The sequence below is a fragment of the Chiloscyllium plagiosum genome, unplaced genomic scaffold (genome assembly GCF_037043375.1).
Source record: "Chiloscyllium plagiosum isolate Xiang-an unplaced genomic scaffold, Cpla_swu_hap1 HiC_scaffold_25, whole genome shotgun sequence".
Lineage (NCBI taxonomy): Eukaryota > Metazoa > Chordata > Chondrichthyes > Orectolobiformes > Hemiscylliidae > Chiloscyllium > Chiloscyllium plagiosum.
The window spans coordinates 21,393,954-21,421,831 of NW_028270163.1; the positions used below are offsets into that span (position 1 = coordinate 21,393,954).

Below are 27,878 nucleotides of genomic sequence, written 5' to 3' on the forward strand. Positions count from 1 at the left end.
TTTTACCTGCACATCCACCAATATAATTTATTGTATTCGTTGCTCCCGATGTGGGTTCCTCTACATTGGGGAGACTGGATGCCTCCTAGCAAAGCGCTTTAGGGAACATCTTCGGGACACCCACACCAATCAGCCCCACCGCCCTGTGGCCCAACATTTCAACTCCCCCTCCCACTCTGCCAAGGACATGCAGGTCCTGGGCCTCCTCCACCGCCTCTCCCTCACCACCCGATGCCTGGAGGAAGAACACCTCATCTTCCGCCTCGGAACACTTCAACCCCAGGGCATCAATGTAGATTTCACTAGTTTCCTCATTTCCCCTTCCCCCACTTCACCCCAGCTCCAACCTTCCAGCTCAGCACACCCCCATGACCTGTCCTACCTGCCTATCTTCCTTTCCACCTATCCACTCCACCCTCCTCTCTGACCTATCACCTCCATCCCCACCCCCATTCACCTATTCTACTCTATGCTCCTTTCTACCCATCCCCACCCCCCACTCCACCCCCATTTATCTCTCCACTCTGCAGGCACCCTGCCTCTATTCCTGATGAAGGGCTTTCGCCTGAAATGTCGATTTTCCTGCTCCTCAGATGCTGCCTGACCTGCTGTGCTTTTCCAGCACCACTCTAATCTAGACTCTGGTTTCCAGCATCTGCAGTCCTTGTTTTTACCGAATACACTAATCAAGCACACCTAATTTATTCCATGCTGCTAATTTTGTAAAAGTAGATAATATGCATTAGTGCGTCAATTTACTGACTCAAATGAGGTGAGTTCTGAATATCCTTCACACTTTCTAACTTTTTAGTCTGTGGAAAGTCAAAGAACATTCTCTTTTCAATAAAAAGCTCAATACTGCCTGAGATTGTCATTGGCGCTGCGTGGATAGGTCTGCCAGATTCCTTGCTCTATAATTGGAATCATTAGGTTTGCCATGTGATTATTTGTTGAGGAGCATATAAATTAGAAGCAGGAGTAGACCATTCAATTCCTCAATCCTGTTCCACCATATATTAGTATTATGGCTGATCTGCATTCCTGTCTACCCTGGTGAGCTTTCACACCCTTGCCTAACATGAAAAATCCAACTCTGCCTTCAAAGTATTCAGGTCTCTGCTTCCCATCATCTTTCAGGAAGAGATTTCCAAAGACTTATGAGCCTCAGAGAAAATTTCATCTCATCTTTCTTTTAAATGTGCGACCCTTGATTTTTTTTTAAAAACAATGGAACCTAGTTCTAGCCTGTCCCATAAGACACACTGTCCAGACCCCTCAGGGTTCTTTCATATTGCAATCAACTCCCCACACCTGATTTTCTAAGTTCCAATAGGTACAAGCCTAGCCTATCCAACCTTTCCTCATAAAACAAACCTCCCCTTGCATTCCAAGTAAACTTTCTCTGAACTGTTTCCAATACATTTACATCCTTTCTTAAATAAGGTGACAATACTGTGCGCAGATGTGGTTTTACAATTGCCCTGTAAAACTGAAGTTTGACCACTTTTGTATTTGATTCCTCTCATAATAAATGATAATATTCTATTAGCTTTTCTAATTATTTGAGTTACTTATAGCAATTCATACATGAGGACATTGATATCCCTCTAGGGCTCTGCAATTTCTCACCATTTAGATAATATGTTTTTTGATTCTTTCTTCCAAAATGAAGAGTTTCACATTTTCCCACATTATACTCCATTTGCCACATTTTTGTCGACTCTCTTCACCAACCTATATCTTTTTATACTCTTTCTATATGTCTTTTTCATAACTGAGTTTCCTACGTATCTGTGGCATAACAAATTGGCCACCACCCCTTTATCCAAGTCATGAGTATAATTGTAAACAGTTAAGGTCATAGCATCGATCCCTATTGCTCATTCGTTATATCTTGCCAACCTGAAAAAGATCCATTTATGCCTATTCTCTGCTTCCTGTGAGCCTGCCAATCTTCTATCAATGCAAATATTCTAACCCTTGCACCACAAACTTTTATTTTGCACACAATGACTTTGTGGCACCTCAGCAAATGCTGTCTGGAAATCTAAGTTCAGTACGTTCCCTTTTATTCACAGTATGTGTTACCTCTTTGAAGAATGTCAATAGATTTGTCAAACATGACTTTCCTTCCACAAAATCATATTAAACCAGGCTAATTACCTTGAAGTTATCCAAGTTCCCTGCTATAACGTTTTAAAATAATGGTTTCTAACATTCTCTCAAGACAGATGTAAAGCTAACTGCCCTAAAGTGCTTTGCTTTTTGATTAGAAATTATATTTGCTATTTATCAATCTAGTCAGACTATCCCAGATTGGAAAATTAAAACCAATGCATTAACTATCTCAATAGCCACTTCATTTCCGACCCCAGAATGAAGGCCATTAGGACCTAGAAACCTATTTCCTTCGTACTGTTATGTTGGTGCTTGTGATTTTTGCTGAGTGCCTCCCTCCCTTCCACTTTCTGCTTTATTATTGCTTCTGGAATGTTACTTGTATCCTCTACAATGAAGACTGATACAAAATACCTGTTCAATTCATCTGCCATTTTCTTTTTTTCATTACTAACTCTCCAATCTCAATTTCTATAGGATCAACACTAACATTAACTCTTCTTTAAAATTTATAGAAATACTTATTATCTGTTTTTAGGTTTCTAGCTAGTTTTTCTCCTACTCTAATTTTCTCAGAATTTATTAATTTTTTTGGTAATTTTTAAAAAAATTCCATCCTTTCTTTTGACCTGTGACTTGCTTTTGCATAATTATGTGCTTTTTCTTTTGTTTCAATATTATTAACTCCTGATGGTGGGTCCACCCATTGGAATTTTTCTTACTCATTAGAAAGTGTCTATATTATCTATTCTGAAATATCCTCTTAAATGCCTCCCACAGCATCACTATTGAGGACTCTTGGATTCATGCTCGCTGTCCCTTCCTATCAAAGTCCATTTATCATTTCCCATATTATACCTTTCTCTATGTTCTTGTGTCAACTGTTTGATTTACCACATCTTGCCAAATTTGTTTCCTTGCCCCACTATTTACATTAAAGTCCTCTCTACTTCCTTAGTTATGCAGCTGGCAACAACACCTGCCCCAGGGCAATTCAGGCAGACGCCATCCCATTGGAGCAGATACCATTTTCCCCAGTACTGGTACAGTACTGCACAAAACAAAGTTATCTTTTACTGCTCCAGTGTTTGAGTCACGCAATCAGCTGTTGAATCTGATTTACCCTATGGCAATTTGCAAATGGTTGAAGTCGTAAAGCTAAGATATGACCTTTTGAGGTTCAGTCTTTTTATTTGACACTTTGCTTCTCATTCAGAGTAAGTAAAACCACCTCCATTGTCCTGCCTGTATTGTTGATGCATACATAATCCATGATGACTGGATCCTTCCTCTCTCACTTCAAGCTTTGCAGTACTTAGCTTGCACTAGTACTCTAGAGTGGTTTGCATTTTCGCTTTTCCTGATATTAAGTGATGAATTAATGATTTGCATTTTATACTAGAGTTCACAACATCGCGATTCTAATAACTGTTCAAATTAACTGCAAACTGAAATCCTTCAAACGATACACCATAAAGAAGTTGAATGAAATACATTTAACTGAATGTCATATCCTCCAATCTATACAGATGTGGCTTCTTTAGGTTTCATAAACATTTCCATTTTGCACTTCAGCTTTTGGGTCAAAACCTGAAGCTGGCTATGTTGCACTTTTTAAACTATAAATATGTTACATGCAATTAAGGTAGAACCTGTGGTAGTGCCACTCTGTCTCAGTTGCAACAGGAACTTCTCTGGCAAGTATGCAATTGACTTGTCCAGTTTTATTGTTTCAGCTATTTGAAAAACAATGGTTGCTAGCAGGATTGTAAATCTCCAAATATAGATTTGAGTTGTTCAAAACATGAAAAATAATTTGACAAACCACTTAATCTTAGAACATGTTAGAGAGTAACATTCCACAGCAGTGATTGGCCTGCATGGAGCTGCCTTGGTTTGAGCCAGACACATTGCCTTGAGCAGTGGTGCTTCCTTTCATCTCTTCATTAAGTGACTGTGATAGCAACATGTCAAAATATTTCTTGGTTGTTTATGGTGCTGTTTCAAAACTGAATTTGAAAATACAAGTGTCATGTACAATTTGAGAGTAAGTGCATATTTCTAATTAGTAATAGATGAGGTTTCATTTGATGAATCAGAAAATGATGCAAACAATAAACTTCTGAAGGCCAGTAAAGCACTTTAATGAGAATTAACTTCCCTGCTAACCTCATACTAATACTGTACTATGAATGAAATTCTGTTCAAATACTTTTTAACACCTAGCACGTGGTTCCACATTTATCTTTTTTAGCGGAACGTTTATACCAATTAAGTTTTTTCAGTTACCACTATCAATGTAATTACTGTCATTCATTATGAGCAGCTTAATTCAGTTTTATCTGATTATTTACTTTGCTCTAGAATAAAGGACAACTTTTTTATGCGGTTGTCAGTCACAACTGGATTTGAAGTTTTCAATTTATACGTAAATTTCTGATGGCTTTTACATATTTATTTTTGGTCATCTTTGTATAAACTTATTGGTGATAGAGACACATTAAATTCATGTGATTGCATATTTACAGTGACATTCGAGATACAAGCAAGAATAAACAATCACATGAATTTAATGTGCCTCCTTCATCCATATTTTAAAAAGTTTATACGAAGCTGACCAGCTTTCCCCAAGGATCTATTCTTGACATTTTTTTCATTTCTCATGTATAAGTTCAGTGGCATTATCCAAAAACACTACCTTAAGCTTTCTGAAGAATGTGAACTGCACCTACTCTGTCATCATCTCGCTTGACTGCATCCATGTTACTAAATTATCAGACTGCTTGTTCCACATCCAATTCTGGATAAACAGAAATTTACTTCAATTAAACATTAAGAAGAATGAAGCTATTGTCTTTAGTTCCTGCTGCAGAGTCTGTTCAATAGCTGCTGACTCCATCCATGTCACCAGCAACTATCTATAGTTAAACCAAACTATTTGCAATCTTCATGCCATATTTGACCACAAGATGCCATTCTGACTGCACATCCATATCATCGTTAAGCCTATCTATTTCAAGCTGTGGAGATTACATGATTCTACTCTATGCCTTGTTCATATGTTGGTGAGACCCATATCTCTGCCTTTGTAACCTCTAGACATAAATATTGCTGGCCAGCTTCCCACATTCTTGGCTCCTTAATCTTAAATTCATCAAAAATTCTGCTATCCATAACACACATCAAATTCTCTTCTGTTACCCCTACCATGCTCACTAACTGACATTTGTTTGAAGTTTAGCAATGCTTCAATTTTAAAATTATCATTGTTTTCCAGTCCCTCCATGGTCTTGCCATTCTGTACCTCTATAACCTCCACTAGCCTCAAAACCCCTTGGATAAGTGTGTTAATGTAATTTTGCCATCTTTAGCATCCTCGATTTCAATTGTTTCATTTTTGTGGCCATGCCTTCAGTTGCCTATACCCTGAACTTAGGAATTGTTTCCATAAGCCTTTTCAAGTCCTTTTTCTCCTTTAAGCTATTCCAGCCAATCGGGTTGATTGAAATAACAGGCTGTTAGTTATCTTGTTACTTAGAGCAAGATACTCCATTTTGTGAGTAAAATCAAAATATTCCTTTTCCTTTGACTTTCTACAGAAAATCCATCATTTGTCGACAGATGGTAGAGTTTAAATATTTTTTCAGTTGGCTACATTCCAGTAAATTACTGAGTTTACTTGGCAAACTCACAGCAGACAGTTTACCTTAGGTTAAATGTGTAAATAATAATAAGATAGTCCCTCAGTCATCCAATTTAACACAATTACCCCAAGGACATGAACCATAATTTTCACTTAGTTAGAATTATTGTATGAAAAGTGCAAGATCAAAGTTTGACGCCCATAATAAATATTGTTTAATATAGCCACAGATCTTTTTTAAAGTAAGACAGGTGAGTTTGAATTGACACAAGTAGTTTGCATTACTGACTGGTTCTATAGCTGAATCATAATTTTAAGATTACATGGATACTCATGATTGATCTGAGCAGCTGTACGTAGAAATGATGGATCTCTTGCCAAGATCTTGGTTCACAAATAATCATCACACTGAGAACAAAAGCATTCCAGAATGATCAAAATGAGAAAAAGTTGTTAAGAGATAGAACAAAGGAAAGACTATCATTTAAGCCATCTTTTTCAGGTTCGTCTGAGAGTTGTACTTAAAACTACAATTGTTGTCTTTGACTGTCAAGCTAGCTTTCATGGACTGTGAAAGGAACTCTCTGAACCCTATTATTTGTTTTAAATTTAGCCTCATGCTGTTTAAAGGTGTGCTTAGCAGTTTTTTAAATGGGGGCATTGCTGCTTGATGTTGCCACAACATTCATTCTTCCCACTGCACTTGTACAATATTTCAATGACAGTGCTCAATTCTGAGACAAGATCATGCAGTCAAATAAGAACATGGAATCACAAAAAAAAAGGAACAGGAGTAGGCCATTGAGTCTGTTGTACCATTCAATAAGACCACAGCTGATGTGATTGTGGCCTTAACTCTGCCTTTCCATCATGCATAATTCCTGACTTCAAAGTCAAATCAAAAATTCGTCTAATCTACTTTTGAATATATTCATTCAGCTAGCCTCCACTGCTCTTCATGGAAGAGAATTCCAAAGACTAATAGCCCTTAGAGAAGAAATGCCTCATCATGTCTCCCATAAATGAGAATCTCCAATTCTAGATTCCACCACAAAAGGAAAAATTATTTTAGCCTCTAACCAAAGAAGTCCACTCAGAATCTGTGTTTCAATAAGATGGCTGCTACTTCTAAATTCAAATATAGGCTCAACCTACTCAAAGTTTCTCATAAGACAACCTCTTTAACCTAGGATGGTTAACTCTCTCTGAGGGTTAACTTTTGCCAATGTCAGTACATCCCTCCACAGTCCTCCAGTTAAGGTCTCCCAAATGCTGTGTAGAGTTGTAGTAAGACTTCTCCATTTGTATTCCATCCCCCCTCGTAATAAAGGATAGCATTCTATCTGCCTTCCTGATTATCTACTTGACATTTTTGCACTGTTGGAATTCACATTTCTTATTTCATTCACTATCCACCACAACAGCAAGTAAAAATGAGATTTTGAGAAGGAGACTAATCTGACCAGTTCCAGACTGCTTTGTTGTCATTCCCATACTTACACAGTTAGCCATGTTGAATTTTGTAATCATCTCTTTCTGCAAAGTTGAAAGAAGAACAGTGGTTGTAAGGTGCACTGTAAGAAAGATTACATATAATGTAATCAGTTTAACTCAAATTACTGTTGTATATGTTTCTAGCATGCAGACAAAAAATGTTAGATCACTGCTCTTATTTTTTTCAAATTACCAGAAATATTCTCCATGTGCTGCGTGAATGGGAGGTTCTTAATCTAACCAGGATGTAACAGACATGTTTCTGACTCCCCTGTTTCTATATTTGCATTTTTGACCACCTATTTACAACACAATTTCTGAGAATCTCAGAATTGTTATGGTGCAGAAGGATGATGTTTGTCCCATTATGACTGCATCAGTTTTCTAAATGAACATTGAGTTAGTGCCTAAAAGCAAATTACTGCGGATACAGCTTTGACAAAGGGTCAGTCAGACTCGAAATGTCAGCTTTTTTCTCTCCTTACAGATGATGCCAGACCTGCTGAGATTTTCCAGCCTTTTCTCTTTCGGATTGAGTTTGTGCCATTCTCCTGCCTTTACCCCATAACCTTCGGTATTCATCTATCAATCAAATCATCTAAAACCAGCTATTGCTCTTTTGAATGCCTCAATTTATCCTGCCTCCACCACACTTCCAGCACTATATGGTATGTGGAAAAGTCTTTTGCAAAATATCTGTGCCTTCTTGTTCACAATCCTTTTATAAGATGGAATAGTTACTCCTTATGTACTCTGTCGAGGCCCATTTTTTGCCTATCTGGGACCATTTTTGTAAACCTCTCTGCATTCTTTCCAGTGCATTTGCAGTCTTCCTAATATGTGATTCTCAGAACTGAACATAACATTCAATTGAGGTTTTGTTAGTGTTATACAAGATCAGCTTGCTTCTGTATTTTATGGTTATATTCATAAAGCCTTGGATACTGTATCATCTATTAAGTGTTCATTCTCCCTTCCCTACCTTTAAAGATTAATGCAAGTATGCGCTCAGGTGTCTCTGGTCCTGCAGAACTTTTATGTAACTATTTTTAGGTTATTCTGCATCTCCATATTTTTAACAAAATGTATAACCCACTGCTTCTCCACACGGAATGTCATTGTCACCTCTCTGGCACTCCAGTATCTTTTCGATGTCCATCTATAATTTTACACTGTCCTCCTTACATTTCATCATGCTTCCAAGCTTTATATCTTCTGTAAACTTGAAAATTGTCCTCTGCACACCAAAATCTAGACAACTGGTGTGAATTGAATTGAATTGAACTGAATTTATTGCCACGTGTACCAAGGTACAGTGAAAAGCTTTGTCTTGAGAGCAATACAGGCAGATCACATAGTTAAGTAGCATTGATAAGTAAATAATAGGTAAACAGCAGCAAAACAAAAACACAGGTACAGGCAACAATTTCAAAGCTAACCCTGGGGAATTTCACTACAAACCTTCCACCAGCCTAAAACATTTTCACTTAACTCATTATATCCCTTATCCCCTTTTGTATCCATGTTGTTACTGTCCTGTTAATTCCACAAGCTAGTACTTTTCAATCAAGACTGTTGCATGTCACTGCAATGAGCACCTTTGAAAGTCCAAGTGCAGCACGTCAAAGCACTCATCAATACTCTCTTTTACCTCCAAAAAACTTGAAGTTTGCTAAACATGATTTTTCCATAAGAGATCCATTTTGCTGTTTGTAATTAACCCATATTTTCGCATGTGAGTATTAATTCTATCCCAAATAATTGCTACAAGAAGCTTTCTTGGCACTGAAGTTAAACTGACTGCTCTGTAATTGTTGTGCTTATGTGCTTGTGTTCAACCTTGTGGCTCAGTGGTGAGCACTGCTGTCTCACTAACCTTGTTCCTGATGAGTGGCTTATGAAACGTCGATTTACCTGCTCCTCGGATGCTACCTGACCTGCTGTGCTTTTCCAGAAACACACACTCGACCGACAGCACCAGCGACCCAGGTTCATTTCCACCCTTGGGCAACTCAGTGTGTGGAGTTTGCACGTTCTCCCTGTGCCTGCATGGGTTTCCTCTGGGTGCTCCACTTTCTTCCCAGAGTCCAAAGGTGTGCAGATTAGGTGGATTGGCCAGGCCAAATTGTCCTTAGGATCCAGGGATGTGCAGCCTTGGTGGATTGGCCATGGGAAATTCAGGGTTACAGGGATAGGGTAGGACGGGGTGTCTAGGTGGGATGCTTTTCGGGGGGGGCGGTTGGTGTGAATTCAATGGGCTGAATAGCTTACTTCCACACTGTAGGGACTCTATGGTTCTGTAATTCCAGTTGCAATTCTCAGTTCTCTGAAATTATCCCTGAACCTCGGAAAAATGGACAAATTATTATTTTCACTTTCCGTTTCAATGTCATTGGAAGTTCCTTACCAGGTCTGGTGCCTTATCAGCTTTTAAATAACAGAAGCCTATTCAATACTTGCTTATTATCAGTTTTAAATATTTCCAGTAACTGAGTTTCATACTGTCCTGTACAAACTTTTTTCCTAAGCTTAATCACTTTTCTTTTAGCCAGGGTGTTCTTCATTTTTTGTCTTACCTTTCCCTTTTGTGGAACTGTACCTTAACTGTCCTCAGCCCATTTCTTCTTTGAAGATAACATGGACACGTTTCAAGATATCACTGTTTATTTCTCCATGTTCTTTAGCTTCCATGTCCTTCTTTACAGTAAATACTGACACGATATACTCGTTTAGTATCTTACCTATCTCCTATGGTTCCACACATAAATAGTCTTTTCGATCATTAAGGCCTGATTGTCTCCCTAGGTACTGTTTTGCCCTGAATGTATTAGTTGAATTTCTTTGGATTCCCTCAATCCTGTTTTCCAAAGCTATCTCACTTCCTTTTTTGCCACCTGATTTCCCTCGAGTATGCTTATACTGCCTTTATACTCCTTGAGGCATTCACTCAATTCCAGCTGTCTATATCTACCATATGCCCCCTTTTTCTTGAACAGAGCCTCAATTTCTCTAGTCATCCAGCATTCCTCACACCTACTAGCCTTGCCCTTCACATTCCAGAACTTTGTGGGAAGCGAGGGAAGTGATTTCTGGGTCCCTTGCTGAGATATTTGTATCATAGCTAGCCACGGGTCAGGTGCTGGAAGACTGGAGGATGGCTATTGTGGTGCCATTTTTTAAGAAAGATGGTAAGGAAAAGCCAGGGAACTATAGACCAGTGAGCCCCTCAGTGGTGGTGGGGATTCTGGGGGAAAGGATCTATATGTATTTGGAAAGGCAAACGACTGATTAGGGTTAACCAAATATAGCTTTGTTCGTGGGAAATCGTGTCTCGCCAACTTGATTGAGATTTTTGAAGAGACAACAAAGAAGATTGAAGGAAGCATGGTAGATGTTGTCTATATGGACGGGGTTCCTCATGGTAGACTGCTTAGCAAAGTTAGATCACATAGAATCCAAGGAGACCTAAATTTTTGGATACAAAATTGGCTTGAAGATAGGAAAGAGAGGGTGGTGGTGGAGGGTTGTTTTTTTGGACTGGAGGCCTGTGACCAGCGGTGTATTGCAAGGAATAGTGCTGGGTCCACTGCTTTTTGTCATTCATATAAATGATTTGGATGTGAATATAGGAGGAAAGGGGCGGGGGGGGGGAGGAATGGTGGGATTTCAAGACTGGGAGCATATTTTTATGCAGAAAAGGATCGAGAGGCAATTTGTTTTACAGTGGTTCGTGAAGAATAAGAAGTGGATGAGACCACAGTTGAAACATTAAAGAACATGTAGCTAAGTACATTAATAGGAAATGTTTGGAGTGGTATGGGGCAGGTGGGACTAGTTTAGTTTGGGTTTATCGTCAGCATGGACTGGTTAGAATGAAGGATTTGTTTCTGTGCTGTATTACTCCATGACTCTATGGTAGTGAAATGGACAGTGAAGAGTACCTTGATCAGATGGGGAGTTTAATTTAGATAGATTTGAGGTGTCACATTTTGGTAAGGCAAAGCAGGGCAGGACTTACACACTTAATTATAGAGTCCTCGAGAGAGTTGCCAATCAAAGAGATCTTAGGGTGCAAGTTTAAAGTTCCTTGAAGATAGAGTCACAGGTAGATAGGGTCGTGAAGAAGGTATTTGATGCACTTCCCTTTATTAGTTAGTGCATTGAGGAGATGGGATGTCATATTGCAGCTGCACAAGACATCGATTAGGCCACTTTTGGAATACTGCATTCAGTTTTGGTCTCTCTGCTATAGGAAAGACGTTCAACTTGAGAAGGTTCAGAAAAAATTTACAAGGATATTGTTAGGGTTGGAGAGTTGGAGCTATAGAGAGAGACTGAGTATGCTGGGGCTATTTTCCCTGGAGGGTCAGAGACTAAGGGTTGCCTTAGACATTTTTAAATCATGAGGGGCATGAATAAGGTTAATAGCCAAGGTCTTTTTCCCAGGATAGGGGAGTCCAGAACTAAAGGGCATAGGTGAGAGGGGAAAGATTTAAATGATATAATGAACAACATTTTAAGCATGTTTGGAATAAGCTGCCAGAGGAAGTGGTGATGGCTGGTATAATTATAACATTTAAAAGGCATCTGGATGGGCATATGAATAGGAAAGGATTAGAGAGATATGGGCCAAATGCTGCCAAATGGGACTCGATTAATTTAAGATATCTGGTCGGCATGGCTGAGTTGGACTGAAGGGTCTGTTTCTGTGCTGTGTCTCTATGATTCTGTTACTGTTAATTTTAACATTCTCACATTATGTTTTGATTTCTTTTGCCTTTCTAATTACCTTTGTAGAATGGATCTCACCGTTTGTTCCATTTTAAAATGGAACTGTTTTCCTACTTTACAACAATGACTATAGTTAATAAATCATTTCAATGACTACTCAGAACTGAGACATTTGGAGACTTTGAAAGACTTGATTGCAAGTTTGTTCCTTCTCATTGCAGTTAGCATAAAAAGGTTATTGTTTATTGAATAATATGGACAGTATCGTTATTTGCCTTGGCTTTAATATCTACAAAATGCTTCCCTGCACTCTGCTTCTTCACTTCATCTTGAAGATTCTCCTTAAAATCCAACTTCAGTTAAACTTTCCAATCATTCCTCTTGCATTCTCCTTTGTTCTTCCAACATTTCATTGAAACACTTTTCAACGTTTTAAAGATATATGCAGGCAAGATTTTTATTTAAGAAAACACTGTAGAATTGGTGCTGTTATTTTTTTTTATTAAAATGGATATCATACTACATTTCAGGAACTGGTATCGATAAACTAGATCTCCGTGCTCATCCCAGAAATCTCTATGTATTTGTTGAAGACTTGCATCTCCAAATCTGCTGTTAGGTTCAGGGAATTAGTTCACTTCCTGAGTCTCCTGAACTCTGACCTCAAAAAAGATAGCTTAGAAAGAGATAAAAAGTAAACATACTTAACAAGTGCAATTATAAGGAACTGTTCAATTGAAAAAAAATTCATTTCCATGTTTATCCAAACTGCATCATTATTATTTTTAATCTTATTAGTATTTAATTCGGGTCCTTGCAGTGTTCGATTCCAGAAAAGCAATTACTAAAATATATTACTGCAACAAATCTTAACTTAACCATACTTCTATTTACAAAGTTAAACATTCGAAACATGCAACTCCGAACTCACCCCCCACCATCCCAATGATTATGTGCTCATGTGAAATACCCTCTACTTATATATAATTATCTGTAATTGATATACAGTTAGAGTGGTGGATATGGCAGAGAAGAAGCCTGTACACTTGGAAAGGTTTTTATGTGGAAAATTCATATCTGATCTACCAATGAAGTTTTTTTATTGATTTATTGTCACACATACTGAAGTACAGTAAAAAGCTTTCTTTATGAGCAGTACAGGCAGATCACAGTAAGCAAGGATGTACAGATCAGAGGCTGTAAAAAGACTTAGACAGAGGCATATCGGTTACATTGCGCTAGGCGAGATCAACATTAGCAAGATCAACATTATTTGAGGCTAGTGAGTCCACTCATCAGTCTAATAACAACCGGGGAGAAGGTATTCCTGAAATTGCTGGTGTGTCTGTCCAGGCTTCTGTATCTTCTGTCTGATGGAAGAGGTTGTAGGAGATCATTACCAGGGTGTAATGGGTCTTTGATGTTGTCAGCCTTTCCGCAGTTGCAAGCCATGTAAATGGAATCCATGGATGGAAGTTAGGCTTCTGTGATGGTCTCGGCTGTGCACAACTCCTGTAGTTTCTTACGGTCCTGAGCAGAGCAGTTGTGCAGAAAATGCTTATTAATTAAAGCATGCCCATGTACATTTCTGAAATCCTAAGATAGAATTTTTAGCTTGGGTTACACATGGGGGTCAGTTGCATTGCTGGTGTGACAGCACCATCCCACCTTGGATCAGTTTCATGGAGGGGGGGTGAGTGTTATAGCATTACTCACCCACAAGTGTCAGGTAGCCAGCTGAAATAGGTAAATGCCTATTAAAGCATCAGCGACGCGACCATCTGCCTGGACTACAGGTGGTGAACCAGTACTACAGGTGGCAGACAGTTATGCCCTTCTAATCAGCCAATTTGGAGAAAATGCTGGTAACACATTTACAAGGGTTGACCACTATTTGACCCTGATGTAGGGTTCTACCCCAAAGGGTACAATCCTGCGCCTGTTTAATTAATAAGTATGCAAAATACTGACGTGCATTTCACTGCACAAATGAATGCAAGTTGAGGCTGTTGCTGGATGGAACTGAGAGTTATGTTGTGAGCACATGCACTTGGGGGAGGGGAGGAACTCATAAAACAATCTGAAACAAAAGGTTTGCTTTGGAAAACAATGGTCAGAAATAGTTATTGCATTGTTCACGTTCAAGTAGTTTTATATTTCACTCTTGAATACTACCATTTACGAGCCACGTTCATGTCGTACTGCAGAATGGAGAGCACTTACGACATTGGCTGACATTGGGTGTAGAAGCTAAGAACTTTAATTTGTTCGGTAACAATGGTAAGTTTCAAAAGGCTTTCTAATGGTTTTATTTGAAGATTTAGAATGACTTAGCTTGTGTGGGCTAATGAAAAATATTTGTCTCCTTAGCAAGAAGTCGAATGTCAAGCCTTCTCGAAGTAGCTGGCAATAAATTTAAAAGATAATTTCAGCTGAACAATATACCTTCGCAGAAATTAATTGCAGAACAATAATTTTAATTATTTTAGTTGTTGTGTTTAAATAGGCTATGAGTTAAATGCAGTCACATAATAGAATTCAGTACCAGAAAGTGAAGAAGCAGATGTTGGTGTGAGATATTTATAGTGGAAATGATTTCTAGTTTGATGTCGAGTAATATAAGGCGATGGTATGTATTTTATGTTGGAAAAGGAAGTCTGGTTTGTTAGTCGTGCAACAGTACACTTTTCATAAAAGAATATATAGCACATATTGTGTTGGTTGGCAGGAGCAATGTTTCAGTATTAACCATGTCCAGTTTCTTGGCTTGAATTCTTGGTTCCACATCAATAGGATCCAGGTTTAGGATAATTTGTTTATATGGCCAAAAGCTAAGTTGCAAAAAAATTCTTCATTTGTGACAATAGCAGTTGGCATCATTCTGAACTCTTTGATTGTGCCATGGCTTGCTAATAATTGCTTTTACCTGTTGTGCAAACATTAGTGAATGATATACTGCTTAAAAATAGATTTGTTTAGAAGGTGTATTTTGTATGTTCTGAGATTTAAAGTCTTTGGAATTTTCAAGTTACGAACTTATCTAGTGTTGTGTTTGAAATGGAGTCTTGCTGTATTTAAAGTGTTGCTTGTCTTCCTGTTTTATCCTGAAGAAGGGCTTATGCCCGAAAAGTCGATTCTCCTGTTCCCTGGATGCTGCCTGACCTGCTGCGTTTTTCCAGCAACACATTTCCTGCTCTGATCTCCAGCATCTGCAAACCTCACTTTCTCCTTCCTGTTTATTCAATCCTGTAGGGGGCAATTCCTAATGAGCTAGTTTATAGGGTTGACCATCTCAGCTTTTGTTTCATGTCATCTTCATTGAGGACCATACAATACAGATATTCCTAGTTTCAACCACATTCATCTTCCAGTGGCATTAAAATGAGATCTTTCTGACACTGCTGATCTGGCTTCAATTTTAGATTTAGTGTGATTTGTGCACATTTATCAAAAAGTTCATTGGTTAAGTCATGCATCAAGAAGCATACCGTTATTCATTGAACATTACCACATCCACTATGAGTGTCAGCCAAGCTGTGTGAATTAACCCTCAGTGCACAGTTAATTAGGAGCTGAAATGTGATTAATGGGTTTACTGGCCTGATAGTGTTGTTCCAGAATCTGCAGTAGTGGTGAGGGAGTTGCACACCTTTGCTTTTCTTGCTGTTCGATGTGGGCAGTCAAAAAAAAATCCTATTTTAGAATATGACAGATTCTCTTCCAAGACACTTGTTTCTATCAATATACATGTAGGTAGTCCATGCTGTATTTCTGACATTCTACAATTAAGCTTCTTCCAAACTCTTTAGAATTAATGTGTTCCAGGTCTAGATACAGTATCATGCATGTGAGGTACATATGAATAAAAGGTATTTATTGTACTTAGCATATTCTATTCCAGAAAACAAGTTTAGGATCCAAGGTTAGGAATGCAACCCAATCTCTCTCTAAGCTTTTTTTTATAGAAAAGTTATTTTAATTTAGCATACTGTACTTTAGGAGCATGTTAGGTGTATTAAACAAAGAATAGCTACAATTTAAAAGAGAACAAATATATTTAATGGAGCATCTTTCTATAAACTGTTCACAGGTTTCAATACTTTTCCATCAAATTCAGTTTAAGCATTAATTGTTCATTGATCAGTGAGTTTACTTTTCACATAACTGGAAATTGAACACATCTGTTTTTCATCTTATTGTGACAACCCTTGCTAATGAAAGCAAGGCAGCATAAAGTTACTCAATTTCTTAGCTCATATTACTTTACCCATCATTTTTATTGTCCAAGTTAAAGGGATCTTTTCATTTTTATTTTGTCCTGTTAGTTCATTCCCAGGTGAAAAATCAAACTGAAACCTTGTAAGATGGTACAATTTTCTGTCAAAGGTCTTAAAAGTATCCAGGTTGCATAACTACAGATCTTGCCATATACCTACAGATCTGATGTTATAACATCAGCTGAAACATCCCCAAGCAGCAGTTAAGTAATAGTAACAGATTGAAGAATACAAACAATTTCAAGTTTTTGATAATTGACAGGCAAGTATGATGTCTCCAAAACCTACTGCACCTTCAGACATTTAAAAACATTTTACAACCAATGAAGTACTTTAAAACTGTACTCATTGCTATAATGCAAGTATGGCAAGCAATTTGCACATTCACACCTGTAAACATGAATTAAATAAATGACCAGTTTGTCTGTTTGAATAGTGTAAACTAAGAATAAATGTTATCCTAGCCACTTAAGATTAAACACCTTCCTTTGAAAGTCAGAATAACATGACATTATTATCCTACTTTTGCTGGTTTAAAAACAGCACCTGTTTCAAACCTGATGATTCCAGCAGACACAATCTGCACAGTTGATTATCCTATATTCTCTGGTCAAGAAAATCTGAGTTTTGTCCAATCATAGCTGTATTTTTGAGAATTCCACTGAAATAACATTTGTATGCCAGTAAATATTGGCAAAAGCCAGATCTACCTCATAGAATATGAGTTCCCTGATTGTGCCTGTTAATCTGGTCTAGTTGGGGACCCCCTCACTGACAGGTTAAAAACAGGAATGTCAGACAACCTGACACTTGAGAGCTGAGTCTGAGGGAGCTGGATCAGTGTCAAGGATTTTACATGTAAAAATAAATGGTGCCTTGTTGGCAGGATACTGGCATCTGGAATTGTTTTAGTGTCAATGGGAGTAAAGCATGCTTCTGAAGAAGTTTGCTCACCCCAGTTGTCTTTGAGTTGGGGTTAAGCATTTCAGGCATCATGCCATAATTTGGGAAGGTTGACTCTTTTGATCTTGCTGTCAAAGACTGGGCCCAGTATATGGAAAGAATGCCTTTTTTTCAGGCAAATGACATTGGGACAGATGAAAAGCAATGAATAATTCTCCTGACAGTTCGTGGATCTGCAGTTTTTTCACTTATTAGGAGGTTAACTTTCCCTGAGGAAACAGATTCTAACATCTTTCAAGGTTTGACTGATTTTGTTAAGGAATATTACAATCCCAAGTCTCTTCTAGTTGTGAGATTTATCATTTTTACTCAGCAATTCGAGAACCAGTGGAATCCATATCTGGATTTTTGACTGGGTTAAGACTGGCAGAGACATGTAACTTTGGTTTAATGAGATACTGAGAGACCATTTGGTATGTGGGATTAGTGATGTACCCATGCAAAGGTGCCTCCTAGCTGAAGCCCAACTGAACATCAAACAGGAACCGTAGCTGGCTTTATCATGGGAAAGTGCGGCAAATTAAGCCTATGAGTCACAGGGTATTCTGAAGGATGTGGACACCCTTCCCAATCGACTGAGCTTGGGGATCACCACTATAAGCGAAGGTAATTGCATTGCCTCACTCAGGACCTATCCAGAACAGAAGGACTCTAGGTCAGCCCACAGTACAACGCCAAAACAAAACTAAGCCTCATCCAAATGGTTAGAATTTTCTCCAGGATCTGGGCTAGCAAACCATTCTAGTTGCTGTCAGTATGTGGACTTGAAAAAGCAAAAGAGTCCCACTCTACCTAAGTTGAACAAGAGAACTCATAGACCTGTATCCCAGAGAGTGTGCACTCTAGGAAGTCAACCTAGGTTGGATTTGGAACAGTTAAATTGTTTAGCAACATCCAAATCAGAACCAATCAAAATAAATTTCTGATTACAAGTAAATGGTCACCCAGTTCTAATGGAGGCTGATACCAGCACAGCCATTTCAGTGATCACAGAACCAGTCTTTAACAAAATTTGCTCTAGACTCCAGCCCTTAGATTTGTGCAAGACCTCGTCTAGGCTGAGAACCTATATCAGGAAGCCTTTACAGATTAAGAATACAATTTGCATCCAGTCCTGGCAAAACTGAGATAGCTATTTCCTAAAGTTGAGTGGCTTTCAACAGGTAAGGAAAGCCTATTCCATCCATCCTCCAATGGTCTGGCAGAAAGAGCAGTCAAACTTTGAAGGCAGGCTTAAAGAAACAGCCGACAACGTCACTAGATACCAAACTGTCCCAGTTCCTATTTGATTATAGGACCACCCAATGTGCGGCTACGGGCAGAGGGGGTGGGGTGACCCTGTTGGTGAGGAATGATATTCAGTCCCTTGCGAGGGGGGGGAGCGTAGAATCAGGAAATGTAGTCAGTATGGATAGAGCTGAGAAATTCTAAGGGTAGAAAGACCCTAATGGGAGCTATCTACAGGTTCCCAAACAGTAGTCTGGATGTAGGGTGTAAGTTGAATGAGGAATTGAAATTGGCCCGTCGCAAAAGTATTACTGCAGTTTTTATGGGGGATTGCAAGATGCAGGTAGACTGGAAGAATCAGGATGGTACTGGACCCCAAGAAAGAGAGTTTGTGGAGTGCCTCCGAGATGGATTCTTAGAACAGCTTGTACTGGAGCCAACCAGGGAGAAGCCAATTCTGGATCTGGTGTTGTGCAACAAACTGGATTTGATCAGGGACTTCGAAATAAAGGAGCCATTAGGAGGTAGTGACCATAATATGATAATTTTTAATCTGCAATTTGAAAAGGAGAAGGGAGAATCGGAAGTGTCAGTATTTGCAGTTGATCAAAGGGAACTATGGAGCTATGAGAGAGGAGCTGGCCAAAGTTCAATGGTTCATTACCCTAGCAGGGATGGCAGTGGAGCAACAGTGGCAGGTATTTCTGGATATAATGCAGAATATGCACGATTAGATCATTTCAAAGAGGAAGAAAGATCCTAAGGAGAGACAGGGGCGGCCATGGCTGGCGAGGGAGATTAAGGACCGTATAAAGATAAAAGAGAAGAAGTATAACGTAGCAAAGATGAGCGGGAAGCCAGAGGACTGGTAAACTTTTAAAGATCAACAGAGGATAACTTAAAAAAGCAATTCGTGGAGAAAAAATTGAGGTATGAAGACAAACTGACCAAAAACATAAAGGAGGATAGTGAAAGCTTTTTTAGGTATGTGAAAAGTAAAAAAAAAGGTTAAGACTAAAATTGGGCCCTTGAAGACAGAAACGGGTGAATTTATTATGGGGAACAAGGAAATGGCAGAAGAGTTGAATAGGTACTTTGGATCTGTCTTCACTGGGGAAGATGCATGCAATCTCCCAGATGTAATAGTGGCTGAAGGACCTAGGGTAATGGATGAACTGAAGGGAATTCATATTAGGCAGGAAATGATGTTGGATCGACTGTTAGGTCTGAAGGCTGGTAAGTCCCCGGGACTTGATGGTCTGCACCCCAGGGTACTTAAGGACGTGGCTCTAGAAATAGTGGACGTATTGGTAATCATTTTCCAATGTTCTATTGATTCAGGATCAGTTCCTGCGGATTGGAGGGTGGCTAATGTTGTCCCACTTTTCAAGAAGGGAGGGAGAGAGGAAACAGGGAATTATAGGCCAGTTAGTCTGATGTCAGTGGTTGGAAAGATGCCGGAGTCAATTATAAAAGATAAAGTTACGACTCATTTGGATAGCAGTAACAGGATATCAGAGTCAGCATGGATTTACAAAGGTGAAATTGTGCTTGTCTAATCTTCTGGAATTTTTTGAGGATGTAACTATGAAGATGGACAAGGGAGAGACAATGGACATAGTGTACCTGGACTTTCAGAAAGCCTTTGCTAAAGTCCCATATAGGAGATTAGTGAGCAAAATTAGGATACATGGTATTGGGGGCAAAATACTGACTTGGATTGAAAATTGGCCGGCTGACAGGAAGCGAAGAGTAGTGATAAACGGGTCCCTTTTGGAATGGCAGGCGGTGACCAGTGGGGTACCACAAGGCTTGGACTGCCGCTGTTCACAATATACGTTAATAGTATAGATGAAGGCATTAAAACTAATATTAGCAAATTTGCTAATGACGCAAAGCTGGGTGGCAGGGTGAAATGTGAGGAGGATATTATGAGAATGCAGAGTGACTTGGACAGGCTAGGTGAGTGGATGAATGATGGCAGATGCAGTTTAATGTGGATAAATGTGTGGTTATCCACTTTGGTGGCAAGAAAAGGAAGGCAGATTACTATCTAAATGGAGTCAAGTTAGGTAAAGGGAACATACAATGAGATCAAGGTGTTCTTGTACATCAGTCAATGAAAGCAAGCATGCAGGTACAGCAGGCAATGAAGAAAGCTAATGGCATGCTGACCTTCAAAACAAGAGGAATTGAGTATAGGAGCAAAGAGGTCCTTCTGCAGCTGTACAGGGACCTGGTGAGACCGCAATTGGAGTATTGTGTGCAGTTTTGGTCTCCAAATTTGAGGAAGGATATTCTGACTATTGAGGGAGTGCGGCATAGGTTCACTAGGTCAATTCCCGAAATAGCGGGACTATCATATGTTGAAAGATTGGAGTGACTGAGCTTGTACACACTTGAGTTTAGAAGGTTGAGAGGGGATCTGATTGAGACGTATAAGATTATTAAAGGATTGGGCACTCTGGAGGCAGGAAGTGTGTTTCCGTTGATGTGTGAGTCCAGAACCAGAGGACACAGTTTTAAAAATAAGGAGTAGGCCATTTAGAACAGGGTTGAGGAGAAACCTCTTCACCAAGAGAGTGGTGGATGTATGGAATGCTCTGCCCCAGAAGGCAGTGGAGGCCAAGTCTACCTGGATATTTTCAAGAAAGAGATTAATAGAACTCTTAAAGATAGTGGAATCAAGGGTTATGGGGATAAGGCAAGAACAGGATACTGATAGTGGATGATCAGCCATGATCATACTGGATGGTGGTGCTGGCTCGAAGGGCCGAATGACCTACTCCTGCACCTATTATCTATTGTTTATTGTCACAACTCCAGCAGAGTTACTGATGGGGAAAATACTCTGCACCAGGTTAAATCTGATTCTACCAGACCTATGGGATTTGGGAAAGGGGCAAATTGCATCAGGAATGCCATTGCCGGACGCAAGACTCCACTAACTGAGTGACACAGTTTACTTTAGGGGTAAGGTTGTAGGAACCACAGGAGTGGTCCTGCATTTGTAAGAGGCACGATTGCGTGAGGTCAGGTCCAGTGACGTATAAAATTCGGGTAGGTGCGATAGGGTAGAACAAGTATTTGGACCATTTGACAGCTGCAAACTCGCAAATGGGCCGGGAGCAAAACATGCCCGGCTCCTCTGAACAATCGAAAAGGCTGGCAGTACACGTGTGTTTTCCTGCTCCATTGAAGAGACCTCAGAATCTGAGATGGACACAATGGATGTCACTGCCTTGAAGTCTTTGCTGCCTGAAGAAAAGAGGGAATTTCTTCCAGGATGCTCCGGAAGGAAAGGACGAGCTACTGTGTGTTATACCCTCCCTGGATCCAAGGCGGAGTCTGAGGAACCTGACCCGGTGCTAAAATACCCCAGTAGAAGCTACAAAAAAATGAACTGGCCTGTGTCCTTGGATTTGAGGGAGAGGGATGCAGTGAATGTAATGAGGTCAACCAGATAGACATTATAGAATGAGTTCCCTGATTGGGGCTTTTAGTCTGGATCAATCATGGAGTCCTGGCTGAGAGATAAGAACAGGAGTACCAGACATCCTGGCACTCTGAGAACTGCCTCTAAGGGAATTGGATCAGTGTCAAAGACTTTGCACATGTGAATTAAAAGTGACTTGGTAAAGGGATACTGCCATCTCTTAGAGGAATAGAAGATCTATCAGATCTATCTAACTTTGGAGGTTGAACATCAATGACTTGAGATGAACAGATGATACTGCACTGATTATAGAGTCAGAAGAGGCACTGCAAGAAATTGTAAATAAGGTGAAAGCAAGGACTGTGGAAGAATAAATATGGCAAAGACAATGGTGACAAATAGAGGAACCCAGAAGTAAAAATTGGTAAATGAAAGACATGGAACAAGTGAAAAGGTTGTGCGATCTGAAGGCAAACTGAGATAGTGACAGTTTTATCAAAATGAAGCATGTGATATTATCAAGTAAACTGAACATGGATCTTAAGAGATGAAGCTGAGATATTTTGTCATCAATGTTATATGCATCACAGGCATGGACAACAAAGAGACTTGATAAACATTTGAGATGTGGCTATGTGGGAGTTTGCTCAAAACATAAGTAAAGCCTCCATAGAACTGTTTTCTCATTAGAGAGAGAAGACTGATGGTGAGTTTAACCTGAGGATTACCATGTGTCAGGCGAAAAACAATGTCGAGAAGGCAGGATCTTCTTTATGCCTCAGCTGGTGTGGTAATTGAACTCAAGATGTTGCAATCACTCTGCTTCATTAACCAGCCATTCAGCCAACAGAACTAACCAACGCCCTGTTTCTTTCCAAATATCCGACATAGCAGAAGGCTCAGAAAGAAATGCTAGAACTGGTTAGAGCAAAGAGGAACTTTAGTAAGCAATACTAAGGAGAGAAAAACCCAATACTTTGGTCACGTGCTGGATCAGATGGTAGAGATAATTATTACAAAGAAATATCAATGCAAAATGTCAAAGAAAAATGACAAAAATAGTAAAATGAATGCAGATGATTTACATGGAGTATGTAAGGGGAGCAGTGAACAGAAAAAGGTGGAGACACATAGCAGTCAACAGTCTGGCTTATGACACCAATGAACATATTGATATGTATTTTGCTCCATATATTACTGCTGGTTCTGTAGTCCTGTCTCTTCATTCAGCTTCGCAATATAAAGAAGCTTATCTTAAAAAAAAAATGACGTGTCATGCATGTAACGTTTAAAGTTACCCAAATCAAATTACTCCAGTTTAGCTGCTCATCAGTATTAGCAGAATCATTGCAGTCTTTAAACACCAGTGTATAATGTAGAATTATAATTTGCAAACTCCATAATTACCAATTTAACACTATTTTGTAGGATATTTACCAAGTCTTTGCCACTTTCGTTTCTTTCAGATTAAATTTTGCTTTACAACAGATAATTGGTTTGAAACAAATTATTGTTTTTGGTTTAATCATTGATGTCAGCAGTGTAATCTAAGATGATCTTTGTACCCTTTATGTATGGTAAGTCTCCAACTGAGTTATTTTAATACTAAAAAATGATTCATTGTATTATGTTTTGCAGGTTGCACTTAAATTTGAGAGTCCTCATAGTTTATAACACAGAGTATTTTGGAAGTTTGTAACAATAAAGTCCTCATGAGAGCAATTTGAGTTAATATATTTGCATTGTTAAATCTCAATTGCTCTTAAGTCATCTGTGTGTTCACTCAGTTAATGGGATACTGGAATTGTAAAGAAATCAAGGGCAGTTCGCAAGGCTAATGATCAGGGTGTAAATATGTCAATATTTATGCTGAAGTGTTTCAGTTGGAATTGAGTATAGTCCCTTTCAGGGTCTGACCTATTTGATGAAGCACCCAAACATTTCAAGTTAACGTCTGATGATGAAGCACCTCAAGAATAGATGTGAAGAGGCAGATAAGAGAGTTGGCAGGAGAATCTGCAGTTTATTTAATGGATTAAACCAAGCATTACTTAATTCATCTCCGATGCTGTCAGACTCAGTCTGCATAAAGCTGCAGCAAATTAAAAAAAGAACATAGAGCAAACATTTGCTGAGTCTTGTCCTTTTGTTTTTCTTTAGTGTAGATGTCCACTTGAAATATTTTGTTCTCCTTCCTTTGCAAAATAAAATTACAAACTGCATTGACCAGATTTTTATTTTAAAATAGTATGACTCAGAAGGAAGATTTTCATCCCGTTTAATTTATACTAGGTCATTCAAAGCAATCCAGCTGGTCTCAGTCCCCTGTACTTGCCCTATAATCCTTGTAACCTTTTCATTTTCAAGTATTTATCCAATTGGCATGAAGGAATTTAAAAACAAACAAAAGAATATTAAATTCAAGACATTGAGGCAACAGAATGCTGATCAGTTGGGTCAGCAGATATGCTCGAGAAAAGATTGGTGCAGGATGGATTAAACAATACAAAGTTTTGGGTGACCTAATCAGGACGGCATCAGAGATTTTGAGGCTGACAAAGATGTGTGAAGATTTTGGTAACAAATGAGTTAAAGTGAGGACAGAACCAGATGATATTGAGGTGGAATTAAGCTTTGTGATGCAGAGGATACCTGACCAGAAACTGCGCTCAGGATCCAATTGCAAAAAGTTGAGGTTGCAATCAGTCTGAGGTTGTGGTTGAGAAGGGGATTAGAGTCAATTATGAGGTTAAAGATTTATTCTGGGGCTAAAAATGATAGTTTTGGTCTTAAAAAATGTCATAATATTTCTCAGCAAAGGTGCTTGTTCTGACAAGATTTGTACAGTTCTAAGAAATGCTGTGTAATAATAGGATTCTAAAGAACAGCAACGCATTTCCCACAATATATGTAGTGTAACTGATTTTAAATCTAATTGACTTGAAACCCTCCGATAACACTGCCTTTTTAACTGGAATGCACAGTATTACTGTGGGCTTGGAATTTAATCTCAGACTCATTTCTCAGGCTGTGTAGCATTTATTTGTCAATTTATCTTTGCCTCTAAGGACTGACGTTTGATAAAACTGTGCAGATTTAGTAACACAAACAAATTTACAATTCATGGTGATAAACTGTAGTTATATTCAAAGTATTCTGTTGTTAGATTATTTCCTCTTCCCCATAGGAAGTGTCTATTTGTCTTTCCCCCAAAGGGAAACGACACATCAAACTTGATTTTCTGAGAAAGAGCATCTACCTGCATAAGGGTGCTTCAACCTGTTCTAAAGGAGTGCCTCCAGATAAAACAACATAGAACAGTACTGCTATTAAAACACACAGAAGATTATATTCTGATTTGTCTGTCCTTGTAGTCACAGACAAAGGCAGAGACAAAATGTCAACCTATTCCTTCAATTATTGGCTGACCTTTCTCTTTAGATCTTTCCTCCCTACTTTTGCTCTCAAATGAAATGTCATGTTACTGTTTTTATTGTCCATGTTATGGTTATTTTTGTATGTCACTTTTGTGCGAGGAAGTTAATCTGTATATAGACAATTTGCAGCAATTTTAAAAGCGCAGGTCAACTTTGAGTAATTCTGACAGCTTCACTAATCATATTAAATGCAATCTCCAAACACATTTTGAATACATAATTAATCTATTGTATGATGGTGCTAATGTATTGGTCAAGGGCAATTTCTTCATGCATCATTTGCCATATGTTTGAGTGGCAACCGGTGTGTTGTACCAGTTTTAACAATTCCGTGCATCAGTTACTAAATCTCATTTGTCACACCTCCAATATTTGCAACCCCATCTAGAAATCAATATAAATGTGTTTGTTGGGAAGGACAACGATTTTGTTAAACATATGCTAATTGCATGCAAATTGCTAATTGGGTTTCACTTCTGTTTAAAACTAATCAATGAGATCCTGTGGTAGATTATCATGAATAAGATATGTTGTGACACTGCAATGCAATTGTTTTTCAAAGATTTTTAAAATCACTCTTAAAATGCTAGTGTCGTGAGATTTTCTAGAAAGGACTGTAATAGTTGATTCTTGAATTAAGAAGCATAAACATCGCTTTAGAAACATTAACAATTACATGGAGTCTTGCAGAAGAATTGGTGCTTGCGTTTTTAAGTCAGCTGTTTATTTGGGCACTGAGATCAATGTTAAGATCCATTTCTTTGACTGCTTCCTGATACGGCATAAGTGTTTTAAAATATTTTATTATGCTTTAATTTCCAAAAGCAGTGAAATAATGGAGAGTCAACATTAACAGTTCGAACCCAGTGACCCTTCTTCAGAACGGAATGCTGTTAATGTTAACTCTTTTGTCTCCACATACTGCCAGACCTGCTGAGTTTCCCCAGCAATTTTAATTCATATGTGTTTCAGATCTCCAGCATCTGCAATTCTTTGTTTTACTTAAGTAAAGGAGAATGCTTGTATAAATTGCACTTGTGGAATCTGTTTTATCAGTGTGCGTATCTAAATATCTGGGGAAAGAATTAATTGAAGACTTCGGCATTAACTGAATAGTTAACATTTAAATCCACGTGTAATTTTCTTTCAGCCAATATGTGCTGGGATGAATGGATGTGTAAGCAAATAGGCAACACTGGTTTGGATTGTAGATGAACCCCTAGTAGAAGTCCGAGAAACATGGAAACAAAATCATGGTAAAGTAGTCAATTCTGTCTAGCTTTTAAAGAGGAAGAATGGATGTTCAAGAATAGGGGATCCAGAAAAGTGTGTTGCAGCTACATAGTTAGAAAGATGATAGTGTCATACAGCACAGGAACAGACCCTTCAAACCAACCAGTCCATGCCCAATCTGGCCCATATCCATCCAAACCTTTCTGAATCATGCACTTATCTAAATATCTTTTAAATGTTGTAAGTGCCCATATGCACCATTTCCTCAGGAAGTTCATTCCACACGCGAACCATCCTGTGTATGGAAAACAAAATTTGCCCCGCATTTTTTTTTAAGTCTCTTTCCTCTCAACTTGAAATATACCACAATCCTACGGAAAAGACACCGACCATTAGCCCCATTTATACCCATCTTTATCAATCTCTGTAAGGTTACCTCTCAACCTCCTATGTTCCAGTGAAAGAAGTTACAACCCATTCAGCCTTTCTTGATAACTCAAACCTTCCATTCCTGGCAGCGCCCTGGTAAATCTCTTCTGAACCCTATCCCAGAAGTTGCTTCATCAATGTCCTGTGCAACCACAACACGACCTCCCAACTCCAGTTAGAACGACAAACACATTTATTTCATTTCACTGAAGGCAAATGTTTTCTAATTTCCATTGTTAATAAAATTTTATGCAAAAAGTTGCCCTAACAGCTGACTTATGTTGGGAAAATAAAACTATATGTACTAGCTTCAAGCAGCAGGACTTAACTTTCTAGTTGTGGATGACTGCACTAAAAGGGATAGCCTGCGAGTGGGATTTCAGGGCTGAAACTGTGTTACACTCTTTGATAAACTTGAGCAAAGTCACAAAACTTGAGGCATGACACGGCCTTACCAGGAAATGTTAAGATTGGGGATAGATGAACAATTCTGAAAATATCAACTAATGCAGTGCAGCACCTGTGGGGTTGCTCATGGTAAATTGATTTGGAAGATAACTTGTGACACTTGATGCACCTCATGAGAAAGTTATGCTGTCAGAAGAAGTTATTCAATTGAAGGGCCTCATACCTTGGTCAGACAATTAGTTGAAGTCAGTACCATTGATTGGAATCAACCCAATAAAATTGTAATCCATTATGCATATTCACAATATAACAGAGTTTAATCTCATTAAATAATATTTGATCAGTTTGGAAAATAGCTGACAATATGTAGCATAAAGCTTTGTGTTTTTGTCAATGCGACACCAAAAGGAACTCCTAAATGGTCCAGTACAGATTCATTCGATCACTTTCATTGAAGAATTCAATTTAAATGTGTAATGGAT

General features: G+C 38.7%; 1 protein-coding gene and 1 long non-coding RNA gene across 3 annotated transcripts in view; one reads left to right on the forward strand and one right to left on the reverse strand.

The window, feature by feature from the left end:
* Nucleotides 1-27,878, forward strand: part of cox10 (cytochrome c oxidase assembly factor heme A:farnesyltransferase COX10) — a 144,024-nt gene that overhangs the window by 59,041 nt on the left and 57,105 nt on the right. The gene's annotated exons all lie outside the window — the stretch shown is intronic.
* Nucleotides 12,277-27,878, reverse strand: part of LOC148145297 (uncharacterized) — a 46,771-nt gene continuing 31,169 nt past the window's right edge. The window contains exons 2-3 of one of the 2 annotated variants that reach the window (XR_015761394.1): nt 15,587-15,649; nt 12,277-13,582 (exon numbers count right to left, since the gene is read on the reverse strand). This is a non-coding gene — a long non-coding RNA (uncharacterized LOC148145297). The remainder of the gene's footprint in view (nt 13,583-15,586; nt 15,650-27,878) is intronic. The other variant, XR_015761393.1, reaches the window with a different exon arrangement.